The following is a 5,624-nucleotide window of genomic DNA, read 5'->3' as shown; positions in this document are numbered from 1 at the left end:
TGTGTTAAAAAATAAAATACAGGGGCGCCTGGGTGGCTCAGTCGGTTAAGCCTCCGACTTCGGCTCAGGTCAGATCTCACGTTCGTGGGTTCAAGCCCCGCGTCACGCTCTGTGCTGACAGCTAGCTCAGAGCCTGGAGCCTGCTTCCAGTTCTGTGTCTCCTTCTCTCTCTGCCCCTCTCGCACTCATGCTCTGTCTCTCTCTGTACCAAAAATAAATAAAACATTAAAAAAACTTAAAAAAAATAAAATAAAATACAATGCAGAAGCATGAGTTACAAGAAAAAAATCAAAATATTAGCAAGGGCTTTCAGATAACAGGAGTGGGTATCATTTCTGTCCTGTGACTTTGCCCATTTTTTATTATAATGGTCACTTTGTAGCAAGGACAAATCTGATGGAAACAAACCAGGCTGTGTTTCAGGGGGAAGGGAAGGGGGGGGCAGGGAGGGCTCTGGTCAAGACCAGTCCTGAGATGCAGGATTCCCTGGCCGAGCCTGCCAGAGGGTGTGGTGGGAAGCAACACCCTTCCTTGCTTGGAAAACATCAGCCTTTCTCTAGATCGGGGAATTGGCAGGCGAGGCGGGATGCCTGCCCCAAGCTGTGGGCATCCCGGCTCGGAGTTCTACCCCTTGGGCCCATCCTAGGTAGCTGGGGGCTGGCGAGGGTGGGAGATGGCAGAGTTGGACTGGATCTATCCTGGATGTGCGTGGAAGGGAAGGGAGAGCTGGTAAAAATTGCTTAAATGTGTGCATTTATTCCAAGCCTTCAGTTGATGGGGGTGCCCTGACTCAAAATAGCAGGAGTAGGGGTGCCTGGGTGGGGCAGTCAGTTAAGCGTCCAACTCTTAATTTGGCTCAGGTCATGATCTCACAATCTATAAGTTCAAGCCCGGCATCAGGCTCTGTCTGCATTCACAGTGCAGAGCCTGCTTGAGATTCTGTCTCTCCTGCCTTCTGCCTCTCCCCCACACTCCCATCTCTCCCAAAATAAATAAATCAACTTAAAAATAGTTTGTAATAAAGCAACACGTATTTTAACATGTAAATACTCAGGCATGACTGTAGTAGAAGACGTCTCCCCACAAAGGCACACACAAAGTTCCAAAACTTTCCCTAGGGGAGATTCAATGCTAAGGATTGTGTGTGTGTGTGTGTGTGTGTGTGTGTGTGTGTGTGTGTGTGAAGACATCTAAAGACATCTCTATGACACTATGAGGTAGGTACTATTATTAGCCCCATTTTACATAGATGAGAGACAGAGGCCCAGAGAGATTGGGTTACTTGCCCAAAGTCACACAGCCTGTGAGCAGGGGAGCTGGGAATTAAACCAGCACACACTGGCTTTGCTTGGGGCAGAGGCTCAGCATGAGGAGACTGGAGCAAAGCTGGGAAGCACTGCCCCAGACAGGCCAACATGCAGGGCTTTTCAACCTCAGCACGACTCCTAGAACGGACTGGATAATTCTTTGTGGTAGGGGCTCTCCTGTGGGACACAAGATGGTTAGCAGCAGCATCCCTGGCTTGTATCCATTAGATGTCAGTAGCAGCCCCCTGCCAGGGGTGACAACCAAAACTGCCTCACCACATTGTCAGAAGCCCCTGGGGGGTAAAATTGAAGTTGAGAGCGCTAGCCTGGGGAAGACACAGCCTGGCCAGGTCCAGAGCCATGGGGTAGAACCTCAGAGGCTAGAGAAAAAGGGGCCAGTGTCCTACGGGGAGGGGTGCGGATGATGTGAGAGCAGTAGGTAGGGGGTCATACGGAGGACATGTGCAGCAGTTTGGGGTGGCCACGTGATCATGGATAAAGAGAGAGCTTTGATCACGTGGCCAGAGGGAGGAAGAAAAGCTGCCTTCCTTCCTGGTCTCCCCTCCCCGCCCCTCCCCCCCCCAACACCGGATTTCACATCCTGCCCTGGGTGAGGACTTCTGATTAAGATGACACCTAAAGATGTCTCCGCTTGAGGGTCCCTTGTTGACCAGAACTCACCGGGCTTTCCCAAGCTGCCTCAGCAGCCTGACTTTTAGACTCAGCCCCACACACCAAGACCCACCTCCCTGTTTTGTACTCTCCCCTCATTCTTAGCCAGCTTCCCAGCCCCACCTTCTCGTGTCCTGACATCCAGGGACAGTCTCCTTGGGGTGGGGGGTTCCTGCCCTATACCCCTGACGAGGCCTAGGAGTCGGGGAGACAGATGCATTGGGCCGATGGGTAAGGAGCCTCCCACCAGACCCTCCTCACCCCCTCCTCTCCGCTAAGCCTCTGGGGGAAGAGAGGATTCTCAGACAACCCTTTTGGCCACTGCACTTGGCTCTTGACTGGAATAATTAGAAATGGAGCCAGCAATGATGTCATGCCTTTGCAGAACACAGGATGACTTTGAGCAAGGCATTTACCTTGGCCTCCGCTCAGTGAGCCTGGCTGGACTTGGTAAGTTTAACACTCCTGCACTGACATTCTGATGTGAAGATGAAAGCCCCCTGGGCAGGTGCCTCTGAGAAGAGCAGCTGTGGCTTTGCAGACTCGACTAACACCCCTCCCCCTTCCTCCAGGTGGTGCTGGTGCAGCCATCAATCATGGTGCCCTCCCCGCTTCCAGGAATGTAAGGGTCAGGAGAGTGTCCCAGGCCACCTAGTCAGAGGACCTGATGTGGATGGGTTCATCAATGGACATGCTCCCAAGCAAGTCAGTTAAGAATCCTTCCTGGGATATGAAAGACAGGAAAGATGTTTCTAGAGACTTACTAGGTTGGAAAAATGTGAATCTAAGGCTTCTGATTGTCACCTTCCTGACACAGGAAGAAAGGCCCCCCACAGAAGAAACCCAGTACACAGAATGAGACAAAGTTGAGAGCTGAGAGAGATGAGTTCCTGATGGCATCATTTGAACCCCTGGATCGAACTGTGCCTGAAGGTGATGCCCAATCATGTTAATAATTTCCTTTCTCCTAGTTTGATTTGGAATTCTGGAACTTACAACTGAAGTGGTCTTAACTGATACAACCCTTCGATGGTAGGGCTATGAGAGGAGGTAGAATCTACCAGCTTATACCTCCAGCCTAAGGCAGCCAACCCCCAAACCCCTGGCATATCTCTCCTGCCATCTTCTTTGACAGTCCCTTAGCTTCGGCCTTGGAGGGAAACTCTCCTAACCTAACATGGCCAATGCCACTGTGCACATTTTTCAAGCTCAAATTTGACTGCAGCTTGAAAAAGAATGTCCTTGGCCCCAGGACATAGCAGCCCAGGAAATAGGCAAGTGGCCTACGGCAAGGTTGCGAGAGACGGGGAGCCGGGGTTCTCTGGGGTGTGGTACACATCGGCAGGGCTTCTACATTCATACTCGACCCCATCCTGGGGATCTGCATCCCTTGGCACTGGAATTACGGGCCCCTGGGGCTTAGAACAGCCCACCAGCCCAGGGCGATGCCTGGCAGGTTGCAACCAACCTTTCTACTGCCTCAAACTGCTGACTGGGGAAACCGGCTCCAACTACGGGGGTCTTCCTGGCTGCTATTCCCACAGCTTCCGGGCTCTTGGGGCTGTGTTCCCCTCTGCGGCAGACTGAGCTGTGTCCTCCCAAAATTCATACTTTGAAGCCCTGAGCCCCAATGGGACTATATCTAGAGAGAGGGTCTTTAGGACAAAATGAAAGTTCGGTGAGGTCACAAGGGCAGAGTCCTAACCAATAAGCTTGGTGTCCTTCTAACAGGAAAAGAGAGATACCTCTCTCCAAGAACATGCACGGAGGGAAGGCGTGTGAGCTCACAGCAGGAGGGCGGCCATCTGCACACCAGAAGGGGGACCCACGCCAGAACATGACCATGCCAGCACCCTGATCTTGCACTCGCAGCCTCCAGAACTGTGAGAAAATAAATGTCTATTGTGTAAGTCACCCAGTCTGTGGTATGTTGTTACGGTAGCCTGAGCTGACCCAGACACGCTCCCCGCTACCCCCACGGGAGGGCCCCACGTGCCCCCTCCTGCAGGGGTGGGCAAATCATTGTTGGCCGGAAGTTCTCAGCAGTTACAATGTGCCAGGAACTGTTCTAAGTGTTGTCCACACCTTCGCTGACTGAATCTTCGTAACAACGCTGTGAAGGAGGCAGCATTGTACCCATTATACAGATGAGGAAACTGAGGCACAGAGAAGTTAAGGAACCAAGGTCATACAGTAATACTGTAAAACTGAACTCCTGGGGCACCTGGGTGGCTCAGTTGGATAAGCATCCAACTTCGACTCAGGTCACGATCTCATGGTTTGTGAGTTCAAGCCCCACATCGGGCTCTGCACTGACAGTGCAGATCCTGCTTGGGATTCTCTCTCTCTGTCCCTCCCCACCCCCAAAATAAACAAACTTTCAAAAACATTTTTAAAAACACCTTTAAAAAATAATAAATAAGTAGAAAGAAACCCAATTCCAACCCCAAAATCCCAATCCAGCAGCCGTCAACACTAAGAAACTGAGAAGAGAGATAGGAAAAGATTGTACACTGTCTCCCACGAGAATCTGAAGGAAGGAAGCCGTGGCCTTTCGGCTCCGGATCTAGATGCCTGGCAATGTGCCAGGGCAGCTGTGTAGGGCCAATTCACCCAGCGTGTCCCCGTCAGCGTGTATAAGCCCAGGTCAGGGCCTGGCACGGATTTGGACTCAGCCCTGAGGATAACAGCAGAATCTGCTTTGCACCCAAACGTCGCCCCAGCACTGGAGCTGAGGACACACCCTGGGCCCCGTCCCTCCTAGCCCGTTCTCATCCACCCAGACCCCATCCTACCCCAAGGGTGACCAAGCACCATGGCTTCACGACCTAGCCAGTCCCTGCAGGCACTGAGCCCATCCAAGACTCATCTCCTTGACTCCAGTGGCCCCCAGGGCCCCAGACTTTGGGCTGGGGGTGGTAAGGGGGGGCAAGTAGACCCTGGGGGGGTTGGACTGGGACGGCAGCCTAGCAGCTTGGTCCCTGCATGTGCCCTGAGCGATGCTGGAGCCAGGGGGCTTGGCCTGCAGGGGCCTCCAAAATCTTCTTGTGACCACACCCGAGGCCCACCAGGTGTCGCTGTGTAGCCAGCTGTAGGCTGAGGCTTTTTCTCCAGCACTGACCCTGGGGGCTGGGAAGCAAAGGCAGGAGGTCTGTCCCCCCAGCAGTGGCTGTCTCCCTAGCCTCAAGGCCAGCAGAAGCACCTTTGCTCTACATGCCTGGGGACAGCAAAGGTCTCCACCCATGGCCTGGAATGCGGTAAGGACGCTTTTAAAGAACAATTCCCACCCTGTCAGCTGAGTCTGTTTCCTCATCCCAGCCTGCCACAGGGTGGGACCCGAGAACACCTCCACCCTGACCATACTCCTCTGCAGGAGCTCAGCTCAGCTTCCTGGGGCCCTGCCTCCGGCTGCACCCTCCCATCGTGACTCAGCCCCCTCCACAGAAGGCGTCAGTGGGCCGTGTAGACGCACCATGCAAGGTGACCGAGGATGATGGATCTCATCAACTCCAGCCCCGGCCCCTCCCTCCTCAACAAAGTTGGTTAAGGTCAGACAGGACTAGGAGATTCTGACTGGTCATTCCCAGCCAAACCTGAGCCCAGGAGGCACGTCACCAGGAAACCATCAGGTCCTGAACACTGGCT

This window comes from Suricata suricatta, chromosome 9 (assembly GCF_006229205.1).
Source record: "Suricata suricatta isolate VVHF042 chromosome 9, meerkat_22Aug2017_6uvM2_HiC, whole genome shotgun sequence".
Lineage (NCBI taxonomy): Eukaryota > Metazoa > Chordata > Mammalia > Carnivora > Herpestidae > Suricata > Suricata suricatta.
This window is presented reverse-complemented; position numbering follows the sequence as displayed.